The sequence below is a fragment of the Oenanthe melanoleuca genome, chromosome 11 (assembly GCF_029582105.1).
Source record: "Oenanthe melanoleuca isolate GR-GAL-2019-014 chromosome 11, OMel1.0, whole genome shotgun sequence".
NCBI lineage: Eukaryota > Metazoa > Chordata > Aves > Passeriformes > Muscicapidae > Oenanthe > Oenanthe melanoleuca.
Window position 1 is genome coordinate 18,477,565 of NC_079345.1, and position 13,209 is coordinate 18,490,773.

Below are 13,209 nucleotides of genomic sequence, written 5' to 3' on the forward strand. Positions count from 1 at the left end.
GTTCTGTGGCACAGGGATTGTCAAAATAGATCAGATAAAAAGTAGTCCTAGAGCTTAACATTTCCAGAGGGCTGTTAATGTCCAGACAATTTTTTACATCCTTGCCTTTTCTTTTGTGTTCCTTCTTAGATGGATTTTTCTGAGAGAAGAAAATTATAAAATCCTGATGTTTGAGAAATCTTGTTTTAATAGAACCTGCTGGATGTACTTGAAATTTCAAAAAATATACTCAGAAGAGAACTTGTACTCAGGTTGTCCTAGTCCCTGGACTTTACTTGATGATAGTTTTATAAGTACACACTTTCAGGATTTATCAAAATCATTTTTTGATGTTTATGTGGCCTTTCCTCTAAGGAAATATTTTGGGCTAAGACCTGTTGACCAGTAAGTGTTAATGTGCAGAGGGCACTCACTGTGGCTGTCTGTGCTGAAGGGGGCTATCCCTGGCCAGGGAGAGTGAGAGGAGCTGGGGAATGGATAATCTGGCTGTGCATGCAGGGTGCAGCTGAGGGAAGAGCTGCATGTCAAGGAGTTGGCCTGCAGCCCTGCATCTGGAACACTCTCAAATGTGTGGTAATTCCCAGAAAGGCTGAGCTCTACCTTTCATCATTAGCAGCAGCCACAAGAGACAAGATCTGCTAGGAAGACCCCTCACACAGGGTAAAAGCATGTTGTTTGTTGTTCTGAGTGCTGGTGAACTGTGAAAAAGGTTAAATCTGGAGTAGCAGTTTTTTGTTGAATATTTCTGTGTGGCTTTGGGCTTATTGAAAACACCAGTTTTGTCATTCTCAGTTAAGTGGGTAACCAATGAGTTTGACAAGTGCAGACCTTGGCTCTGACTTTTCATACAGTTTTCAATTTACAATTGATTTAAAATTATTTGGGAACTGCTGTATTAACTAAAGGGCTTTGCTATGCTAGCAGAGCTGCTCATTTTAGAACTGTTTCTCCAGGCTTTTCAAGACATGCAATACCTTTCTTTTCAGCTATCTTGACAAATCTATTCAGTTTTGTTTTGGTATTGGTACTTTTATCTAATAGGTCTTTTTTTTTTTTTTTCTTTATTTACCAAAACCCATAATAGGCTTCAACACAACAACAAAAGAGCAGTTTGCATAGCTCTGTGGCTGGATAGTCTCTGCTTTAGCAGCAATGTTTCCTGAGCTGCTCCTGAAAATCAGTATTCCAAGAGCCAGTACAGGGCATCAGGATAGAACAAGGTGGGGCCAAGACTTTATTCCCTTGCAGCAGGACACAAGGAAATGGCCTCCAGTTGCAGCAGGGGATTGGATACCAGGACACATATCTTCATTAAAAGAATTATCAAGTATTGGAACAGGTTGCCCAGAGAAATTATATCTGTCCCTGAAAGTGTTCAAAAAGTGTGTGGACCTGAACATGGTGTGGTGGACCTGGCAGTGTTAGGTTAATGGTTGGGCTTGATTTTAAAGGCCTTTTCCAATCTTAATGGTTCTCTGATCATCTAGAGCCTCACTGGAGTTCTCAATAAATAATTCTCAGTGTTGATCTTCAGGGGACTTTTAAACATTAGTTACTTAATTTTGAGCTGAGTGAGTGTGCTGGTTTTGCAATAATTGACTTTTGATGAAGAGGAAAAAAAATCAGCCACAGAACTGATAATGTTCTATTCACAGTGAATGATAATGGTCTTATTGCTTAAGTCATGTTCAATTCTCAGCTCATACACCTGCCACGTGTAACCACTGTGGATTTTAGAATGACAAAAGTGAAATTAAAATGAGTACAGGGACTTCACCCATGCTAATCTTAGAGCTGTGAGCATGGTATAAGGCTACTGGCCAAGGTCCATATGTACAGCTTGAGTCAGATCCTGCTTAGTCACGTTTCCACTGGATTGAGACTTTACTGGGGAGATTTACTGTCTTAGAATTCATACCTGGGATTCCATGGAGCTGTAAAAATGCCTCATTGACTTCAGTAGACAGTGGTCTGTGCCTGGGATTATTAACTGCAGTCGTGAGGACTTTGGGGTCACCTGGATTACGTGGCAAAGATCTTTTAGGCTATTTCAACCTGGTTATAGATCTAGCTCCCCACAAAGTAAGAGTTAAAAACAGGAATCTGCAGTAAGAGGCAGATGCACATGCAAAGAACTTCCAGTGTAGCCTATATGGTTTTTTTAATCTGGCCTCATAACTCTTTTCAGAGGTGAGCAGTATTCAATAATGAAAAGCACCAATTTTGTTTGAAATGTGTACCTTTGGAGCTAAATTAGAAGATGAATGATGCTCTAACTGTTTGATGTAAAAGAGATCCTATAGTAGTACTCTTCTTTGCTGAAAACATTTGCTGTTAAATAAGTTTAAGAAGGAACAAAGAAAATATGGTGGTGTCCTTAATTATTTTAATAAGAAAAAAGCATACATAGATATTTTAAATAGACATATGGGTTTTCCATATATAAAAATACATTAAACTTCTTTTCCCTTTTTAAGCCCTGGAGATCTTCCTTGTGGGAGATACTGACATTCCCTTCATATTGGGTGGATTTACCATGAGGAAGGCTGGGGAAAACTTAAAAGTGTCCAGTTTTATTTAAAACCTTGGTGGTCTTTAACGGCTGCCCCACAGTTCCAGCCTGGTACAAACTTAAACAGAGCTCTTTGTTGCTCTTGAATGTGACATAATCCTTTCATCTGGCATGCTGAATGAAGTATGCACATGGCTTTTTTGCTACCCCTGCTGGGCTGCCTTGTTACACCTTCAGAGCTAACCACCCCCAGTAAAAAAGCTTGGGCTCTGTCATCCACCCTAATGCCAATAAACAACAGATAACTATGGCATCTTTTGGCTTTAAAATGCTGTCCCTCATTAAACTTGTGTGTTGAGGAAGGAAACGGCTCCCCACATCATTGTTTCTTGTAGATACAGAGTACATTTTTTTTTTGTTGTTTGCATGTTTGCTAATTTGAAGCTCTTTGAAGAATCCTACAGAGAGATCAAAGACAAAAGATTAGAACGTTTTTAATAAAGTGAAGAAGGATCAGGTTAGATCAAAGGGACAAGCTGACAGGAAATAAGTAGGTGCCGTTGTTGGCTGACACTTGCATGCTGTAGGGTGATTTCTGTGTTAATGTGAGGTCAGAAGGAGGATTGCTTTACATCTTATTGTCTCCAGACTTTGCTGACTGGGTGTGTCTTTGTACTTCACTTTAATCTCAAAAATTAAAACCCATAAAGTCACAGTTTGCCTCAGCCACATGATTTTTTTAGTTATTTAACTTTGATTTTGAAATAAAAATAAAATTTGGAATGCACCAGCAGGGTATGGAGGTAATTAATTGGCCTGCAAGGGGATTCAGCTACAGGAATATTTGTTATCAGAGGCACTGGGCCTCAATCACCCCCACTGTCATCCTCCTGACTTTAAGGGAATTAAGTCTTCCCCCACTGTCTCAAGAGGAAATGTATTTTCTTTACATACACACCAAAGCCTTGCAGTTGTACTGCTGTAGATAAACCAGTACAATAAATTAATTTAGCCCCTTTAGTTTATGATGCAGTTTTATTAGTATAGAGCTGCTAATTGGCAGAATTTATTTCTCTGAGAGGTTGAAGTTGCAGCACTAATTGGAATGGGCTCACTGGCCTCCTTGTGAACTTCAGTGTCTAAATTGTGGTGGATGCAGGGCTGGCTTTGGCAGCCTGGTATCTGGACATCAGAAATAAGGTGCCTCACAAAATATCCTTTTCTTCTAACAGTAAATCACCTTTCTGCCTGATGTAGCTAGGAGCTAATTTGAGTCAGGAAACATAGCAGCTTTCTTTACTGTATGATGCATGGGTGATTTTGTAATTCCACACAATCTGATCTCCCCATGTGTCTTCACGGGGAAGAAAACAAGTGCTGAAGAGGTCTTTGTGTCTTGTGATCATGAAACCTCCTCTGAAAGGATGCTTCCAGGTAAAGCTGCAGGACTGGGGCCACAGAAACAATCTTGTTTTGTTCCACAAAGGCTGGAAGCACAGGTTTTCTGCTCCACTCTACTAGGTGTGGAGCTGCTCCTCCAGCACTGAGGGTTCTGCTGCCCCAATGCAGAAGGGCACACCAGTGGTTAGGTACCTTGCTGGGCATGGTGCAAGCAATAACTGGCAGTTCTCAATCCAGTCATATTAAATCAAATCAGCAGGGTTTGGTGTGGCCTTAACAGAAGGACCTCTGCTCAGCCCCTTACTCAGGACTATGATACAGATAATAATCATAATTGATTAGAGAAATGTATTTTTGTTGTATTTTATTATTTTTGTCTTGCAGTTGGTTATGTAAATGAGTGTTGTTCTACTACAACAAAGGAAAGTATTCTGTAAAATAAAGTTACCCAAGCTTTTTGTGGCAAAGGAAAGCCAATGGGAAGAGATACCTGTTTGCAAACTGAAGACAGTTTGTTAGTCTCGAAGGGATGCCAGAAAGAGCACTGGGTTTAACTAATGTGCACCAGTTGGACAAAGGGTTCCTTTGCCCTGCCTGTGCTGTGGCTGAGCAGAGCTGTTCTCTCCTGGGGCCAGAGCTTCACATGCTACACCACTGCTGCTTCACACCTTCCTGCCTGAGGGATCCAGTGGGGAGCGATGGGAAGCCACACGTGAGACTGTGGGAAGTGCTGCTGCTCTGGATGCAGTCAGGATCCCTTCACAGTGCAGTCTGTGAAGGTTCAGCTTCAGGACACATCGTGACCCTGGGGGTGCAGTGCCACTAAACCAACAGTAGAGAAAGACATGGGAAGGAAATCACCTGTTTCCTTTTGAACATTGTCTCATTTTTTTGTGTTCCATGGAGCTTACTGGGTTGCCCATATCTTAGTTTTTGTGCTTGGTAGAATCTAATTAAAATTGCTTTCAAGTCAGAAATGTGCAGCATTCAGACAGGAAAAAGACTGGAAGCTCCTCAAATAGCCCAAGTGCTTCTTTGTGCCTCTTGTAACAGTCATGTCCATCTACCTGACTTCTCACTTAGGCCCTGGTGAGTCCCTTGCTAGACTTGGCTTTGGTGGGAAATATGCCCTGGTGTGCTTCTTTAAGCTTTTGGATTTAGAAGTGGCAGGTCATTCTTTTTGAGATTTATCTGTCCAGTTAAAACACTGGAATTTTGCCTAATTTTAGGCACTGCATGAAGCTCTTCTTTTGCAATCATAGGGAAAGACTGATTGAAAATAGAAAAATAGAGTCTACTGAAATCTATTAAATACTGTACAATCTATTGAATCTTTCTTTTGAAAATAGAAAAACACAATCATAGGAAAAAGACTAAAAAAAGAAGTAGTGCTTGTGTAGCAGAAAGGGATCTTAGGGATTTCAGTAGTGGACAGAAATGTCTAAATGCTGCTGAAGTTGTGAGAGATTCTAATGAATCCATCCAAACATAGGCTTCTGGATTATAGAGGTACAGGAAAAATAGGCCATCTCCAAATCAGAACAATCTGGAGTTGTAAATTGATTCCATTAAATTTGGGCAATCTTTTAATATATACAACACCATAAACCTACGGGCATTGCAGGAGACTGATAGGATTGGAATGTAGCAGAAATTCAAGGTACTCAGAGCACTCTAAGAGTATGAAAGGAAATGGAAGAAAAAGAGAGTCTCTTTTAATAGACTTTGCAGAATGAAGATTAACAATTCAGGGAGAGGTGCAAAGCAGGGACTAATGATGTTGACAAAGTGTTATGGTAACAGAAAATTCAGTGATGAAATGCAGAATTCCCTGAGGGAATCATAAATCAGCTTTAGTCTACAAGGTATGTTGGTTCTTAAATCAGCAGGAGTCTGGTACCTAAATAGCTTTGCAGTCCAGTCCCAGATGCTTTACTTTGGACTTTCCTCTTCGCTTTAGGTTTCATGTGGTTTTAAATTTAACAAGGCACTTGTTCCTTTTGAACCAAAGCATGTTAATAGTGTCCTTAATATATTTATAAAGCAAAGAGTCTTGAAGGGTAGCTTGGTATTTTTCAGAGTTCAGAAATGCTAAGTGTTCTAATAAAGTAGAAAGCATTAAGAAAAGGTTGAAAAATGATAGGGAGTGTCAAGCTGAGACTGAATAACTTTGGAAAATTTGATTTATCCCATGCTCGAATTTTTAATGTGTCTTTTTGTGTTTCCTCAGATGTGTGGCTGCAGTGGCAGGGGACTCTGAAGAAGTGAGTGTGATCCAAACACAGACACGGCAGTTTATGGTTGATGCATACATCAGCCAAGGGCGATGGGAGGTTATCCCGTGTGGATGCAGCAGGCAGGGCTGGAGCCGAGCCGCAGGAGAGCAGCCCGTGTCCACTAGGTGGTAATGCTGGGTGCGGAACGGGCTCCCGCCTGCTCCGGGGCCTGCCGCTCCCCGCTGCTGCAGGGGAATTCCCAACCGTGATTTAATGCCACCTGGGACCCGGAATCTGCTGCCTTTCCGAGGAAAGCAGGGCCTGCTGAACAGGGAGCTGGTGGCAGCGCACCAAACCTTGTATAGATGTGCCTTATGCAGTGGTACTCCTCCATGATTTCTCTGTGCAAGTTTTGGGATGGTTTCTAAAGTTGTTGACCATTAACTCTACAATAGCTGTGTTCAGCACCTGTTATCTTTTTTTTTAAAAATCTTCCTCACAGTAAATTATAGTCTTTGGTCTAAATAATACACATAACTGAAGAAATAGCTGGATGACAAAGTGTTGTCACCAGTGTCTGTGTGAAGGAAAATTTACTTGAAGTGATTTCTAGGGGAAAAAAGTGCTGAGAGACATTTAAGATTAACTAAGTGCAGCAATCTGTATGCTGAAGCCTTTGTTTAATAGTAGATCCTGGACTTATACAATGTCAGGTTAGAAACTAACCCAAACTAAATCTAGGGAAGGAAGAGTGTGATTATTGGATCTAGAATTTAGAGAAAATTATTTAAGAAAAATTTCCTTGGGTCTCCAGACTGTAGAAATCAGCTACATTTCTATTCTTTTTCAAGAAGACAGAGTTACCAGAAGCAAAATGTTTTGTTTTTCAAACATTGGGTCTTTCAAGATTAACTACATAATTACTTCTTTCTGCTAGGTCTATGGCCCACTGGAAAACCTGCTTCATTCTTGAAACATTACAGAGCAGCTTCATCTTACATGTCAGGGGTAAGTCCATGAAACAAGGCTGTGTGTAGTAGCACCATAGAGATGGGCTGTGCCACGGTTCTACTGTGAAGGTCTGTCCCTGGAGGGGTTGCAAACTTACATTGGAGTAGAAAGTAAAAATTCTGGGATGTTTATAACAGAATTTCAAAAAATTCTGAAAAATGAGTTTGAGACTATCATCCTGAAAAAAACAAAAACAAAAAACAAAAACAAATCTAATTTTGAACTCTGTATAAGTCTTTAAAAACGCAAAAGAAAATGCAGCTTTCAGCTGACAAGTGTTAAGGCTCAGTGCTGTATTCCGGCTCCTCTGGTCCCGGCTGTGCCCGGGCAGATCTCTGTGCTAATGTGCAGCACTGGTTTGAGAGGGACAGAGGATGAGGAACGCATTGGCCACATTTACTGGGGAAGGGGAGGCGGCTTCCCCTGCCGTGTGGGGGCAGTGCGGGTGTTTATCTGAACCGGAGTGTGCGCGGCCGCGGCTGCGGGCTGTGCCCCGGGACCGCAGCGGGCTGAGCCCTTTGAGCAGCCAGGGGCTCCTTGTGCCTCGCAGCGCCGAGCAGCCTCTCGGCACACCCACACCGAGCTTAGCAGAAATCTGTAGGGCTGACACAGTTCCCGGTACTGAGCAAAATTGCTGGCCAGAGGTGGGGAGAACCACTACGCCATTGCGTTTTGGGGGAATTGGCTGTATTTTATTTTTTCCCCGACAGTCCAAGCTCAGTCTGGAGTCAAGCTGTGCGATTGCTGCTTTCATCATCTTGCCTTTTCTCTCTCAATCAGGTGTTTATCTCCCTTCAAGTGTCGATATAGTTCAAAGTACACTTAAGCCCCAGCATTAACTCTAGACTCAAAACAGAGCGGTAATGTCACTGGTATAAATGAAAGCTTACAGGAACAATAGATGCCACTGTTTTAATGCTGGCAATAGAGATTACTCATATCCTTTATGAAGCAAATTTTGTATTTCTGCAGTGCACTTTGTTTTTCCCAATTAGATTTCTTGTCAGACTGTGCTGTGTAACTTAATCGAATTTTGCTAAGCCTGTCATTGTAGAAAGAAACCAACATTGACAACAGTAAAACTTGGTTTTCATTTTCTTGATCCTGCAATCTCATCCACAGAGATGGCACTTTTGGTTGGTATAGAGCCCACTGTTTAAATGCATTTCTTTGTATGCATAATGACTTGATTTGGCATATCAGTGCCCTGGTCAAGAGCTGTACTGCCAGGATTCACTTGGAGTAGGAAATATGTCTGTTAGAGCCTGTTAGGTCTATGACATACCTTGCCCTGCCCCAACTGTATTTTGACTCTAAGCAAAATATAGTTCATCTCTCCATGGGAGATTTTTCCTTAAAAAAAAAAAATCCCATTATATAATTTTGGTTTTACTTAAGTTTTTTACTACCTGTATTTGATGTCATTTACTGTTTTAAACTTATCTCTAATACCTTCTGTTTGTGTGACTGGAGAAAAAAAACCAATTTTGTTAGCAAGTCAGGATTTTATTTTGGCATTATTAAGGTTCTCCCTCAAAAGTAAAATATTAACACTAGGTGGAATGAGGCACATCACCTAATATGTTAATTATGGAGACAGACAATCTAAAGATCTTGAGGCTGATCCAGGATTATAGAAAATAAATTGTATTTTTTGCTTACATTTTGTTATTTAAAAATGTGTAAATGCCTTGTGGATGGGATTTGAAAAATAGTTACAACAATCTCAATTTTGTAAAGAGTATGTACTCTTTGTATACAACTCTGACAAAATGTAGGATTTAACTCTAAGATAAACTTGCTGAAATATTTGGGGAGGCACTTCCTCAGCACACTTCACTTTTTGCTTCTCCCAAGTTTAGGCTATCATTGATTAGATAGTCTGTGGCCACTGAAGAGCAAAATCTCCAAAAGCAGCAGCAACCTGTGGCAGGTCTCACCTGGAGGAAAGGAGCAGTTCCAAAGGATGGTGTCCATCCCCACTAGTTACTTACAAGCTCCACTTTGGGCTGTTTTGAGGCATGACAGGGAAATTGTTTAAGCCTCTTGTTTAAGACTACAGGTGTTATCATCTCTGGCTTTCAAGGGAAAACTGGTACTTTTTACTGGGGAGTTCTGTGTCTTATTTGCCTGTTTTGAAAAAAAAAATATACTTACACTTTTTATATTGAAAGGTAGAGCACTCTGTGTGTACTGTGGAACAAAGGATTTGTTACTTTTTTTCCCACCCCTTATTAATTGATAGTTAAATCACATATTCTCTTGTACTCCATATTTCCTGTCCTTTTGTAAAATGTTGTCTTTGTAGGTACATGTAATGTTTGTTCAGCCTGCAGAAGACAGATGAGAAAGAACTGACCATGAGACATCAAATGCTTTAGACACTTGCTCTGTGTAGTTGCATTAATACAAAAGGAGAGATCATCTTGGCATGTGCTGATTTGCTTTTAAATAGTTGTAGATGTTTCTTAAAAGGCAATGGGCATGTAATGTTCAACTGGAACTGGACTAAAGCAAACACAGGCTTTCTCCTTTGAGAAGCTTACAGTTCATTAGGGTAAATTACCCAGAACTGAGCTCCCTGTATGATTAGATGGTTATGTGATCCAACCTAATTAGTTTAAAGCTGGCTTGGGTATCTCTGCACAACATGGCTGTTATTTCTGTGCTGCTGCGCAGACTTAGTCTAAATTCTTCATTTGAAGTCCATTAAAGTCAAAGCAGCTTTTTCTGTTGGTTGAATAAGCTTTGCATCAGGCTGAAAACATGTCAGGAGTACAGTACAGAAAACAGAGAGCCTGGCAACGTGGTCCAGGCCTGGCATGTTTATGGGGATGCAGTGCTGTGGGGAGGGGGCCAGGAATGCAGGCACAGGGTGGCACAGGACGGGGACAGCAGGCTCAGGGGCCAGACCAGGGATGGTGGAGGGCTCTGGTGTGTAGTGGAAAAACACAGCAAGGAGAGAGGGAGAAGCTGGAGTACCAGAGAGGTGAGGGGAGACTTCTGAGGAGTTTTGCCAGCAATGGGAGAGGCTTGAATTTTTTCTGGAGAAAGCCAGAGCAGCACCCGGTGGAGAAGGGCTCAGCCTCTGGGAGAGGTGGGTGGGCGAAGGCAGGGCTGGCAGCTGCCAGTGATGGCACAGAGGGGGCAGCCTGGGGCAGGAGGCAGCACAACCAATCTTCTGGTAAATATTCAAGTTTTCTTTTCCCACTGCATGAAGGGATTTGCTGCAGCCAACACTCCCTTTAAAGAAATCCATCCTGACAGCAGTGGGGGAGCTGCAGGTGAGCCCCAGGGTCTGGAACAGACAGTTGCTCCTCAGACTGGTGGAGACATGACCACACTAAGGAGTGATATGCTTCTGAAAAAAAATCAGAAAAAGCATAGCAAGCATATTTTAGGGCAGGATGGAATGTTTGCTCAATTAACTAGTCAAAACAGGATTTCTTTGTGTTCCTCACAGCACTGCAAAGGGAACTCCCTTTATGAGAATTAAGATCTTTGCCTGTATCTTTATTACCAACATACACTGTCTTTCAGGAGTTTCACTAGCGTTAGCTGATCACACTCCCAGCTGTGGATTAAAGAAACTGTTCTGTCCTGACCTGACTGGATACAGAAGCAATAGGGTCAAAATTAGACTGCTTGCTCAAAACCTGAAGGATTTGTGATCACAGTGAATGTCACAGTATTGTTCTGTTCATGTAAGTAGGACCATAAGATCAGCAGTAATCATGTTTTCATCAAGGCTTGCCCACTGCCACCGTGTGTTTGGTGATTTTTAAAATTCTAGAACGGTCTTCAGAATACCTACTTCACACTCGTCTATAAACTGCAGGTTGCAAAACACACCCTGTAACAAACTTCAAACTGTTAATCTTATATAAAAGATCAAAAGCAGTGAATTACCATGTTCCAGTAAAAGAGATCTGGAGTGAGAGCTTCGTTCTGATCTTAGGTCCTTACATTAACATGAAACTTGTTAAGTGACATTCCCAGATTAACTGGAGAGCAAACTATGCACTACAGTACACAAGAAGACAAAACAATTATTGTTCTGTCCCTTAACAATATGATCAAATTTAAAAGTTTTGCCTAACCCTGTGCATCAAAGGTGTATAATTCCATAAAGAGCATGAATATCCTGACTCTATAAAATGTTTGCTGCTTCAGGGAAAAGGCATCAATTTTCCCTCTTTCACCACGAGTCCTAAAAAGTTGCATATAAAAGGAAGAAATATATGCAATTTCCTAGCTTATTTTGGACAACAGGAGTGTAGCACAGATACAGCGCAAAAATCACCATCTCCTTAACATTAAAAGACCACAGTTAAATCAGACAAGACTAAACTAAGCAGACCAGCCTCCCTCAGCCTCACACCTGCTCTCTTGTATTGCACTTGACACTGCCTCATAAATCTGAATCTTCTGTCCTTTTTCATATTTCCTGCTTCAGTTAAGGTTATCAGAAATATGGTATTTTTTTCATAGTTTATACCAACAGAATATGCAGCAGGAGTATGACATCTCTGCTTTAGCCAAGGTTTCCACTTTGTGACCTGAGGGTTGGATAAAGCATTTTGGCCATAGTGTTTAATGGGATGCTGCTTCTCCTGCAAACCACCCCATCAAGGAGGGAGTTGTCGCCTGCAGTTTTCATATCAAAGGCACAAACTTACATCTGACTACTTACAGTGCACACAGCCACTCTATAAATCAACTGGTTTGTCTTGAAGCCCTGCTCTTATGACTATTTGCCATTCTCAAACAGATGTGTCATTCGTGGATTTAATATCCAAACAGTTTGATTTTTTCCCAGTTTATAGGTAAAGATACTAAAAAGCCTGCTGTCAAGAACCAGCCTTGTGTGATGCCATTAATGATACAGCTAATTAACGATGACTCTCCATTGACCATTGTGTTTGTGGAGCCATTGCTGAAGTGGTTAAAAGGACTGAACTCCAGCCAGGTTGGTTGCAGTGCCTGTTTTTGCTGCAGCTGCACCATTGCTGTTTGCTTCTCACTGGTGAGAAGAGCTTCCTGCTTGTTCCCAGCTGTGTTGCCAAATGGTTTCTTCTTGGGATAAGAGCTTTGCTCCAGCCCTCACTCAAACAGGAGGATGAGAGGGAGGACCTGCTCTGTGTGAGGCTGACCCACCTCTATGGCCTCAAGGGCTAAGGCCAAGAGAACCAGTCTAGGGCATGTGCTGTGCCTGCCTTGGCCCTGTGAGACACTGCCACTTCTGCTTGGTGCTGGGACAGCTTGGGTTGGCTCTTTCACTGCTGATTCCTGAGCACTGGCAAGGGACCACTGTGGGCCTTTGGCTGGGGCTCTTCTCAGGGTCCATACCAGGCCTGTGAAGTGTTTTCCCCCAGCCAAGGGCTCAGCCTGTGTTGTCATGTATATCTGCACATTGCCAAAGACATGAACCTCCTTCATGTTCAGGGAAGAGCTGTGCACTGATGTTTGCACACTGATGTACATCTGCTTGCTGATCACATTTAATGTACAAGAGACTTAAAGAGAATAAACACTGGCTTCCTCCAAAGAGGTCTGTGCCACAAAATGCAGCTCTAGGCTGCATAGCCGAGGGGACTTTCTCTGGGCAGTTCACTGACTTCTGTAGAGAAGAGCAGCATCAGGTGCAGGGTCAAGGCTGGGAGGCCCTAGAGACCCTGCCTTTAGGGGCCTTTGGTCTCACCACACTGAATTATTGCTCTCCTGCAGCCTATCATTAACCATTTAATTCCTTTATACTGTGTTTTGCCCTTGTGTTTCCACATGCTGTAGAGCTGAAAGTAGACACAAAAAATGATGAAATATTGCCATACCTAAAAATGAATATATTAATATCTCTGTTAGCCATCTATTGTAGTCTGTACTCTTCAGAGTTGATGTGTGAACCTCATTCCTGCTGTACTATAATGAACAGGGTGCCCAGGAGGCAGAGCTAGAATGAGTACTGAGGCTGAAGGCTGAGCTGTAGTTTACATGCATGCTACAGTCCTCAGATCTGTGGCTGTAACCATTTTTATATATGGTTATATGTAGTCCTGCCACATTTCTAAA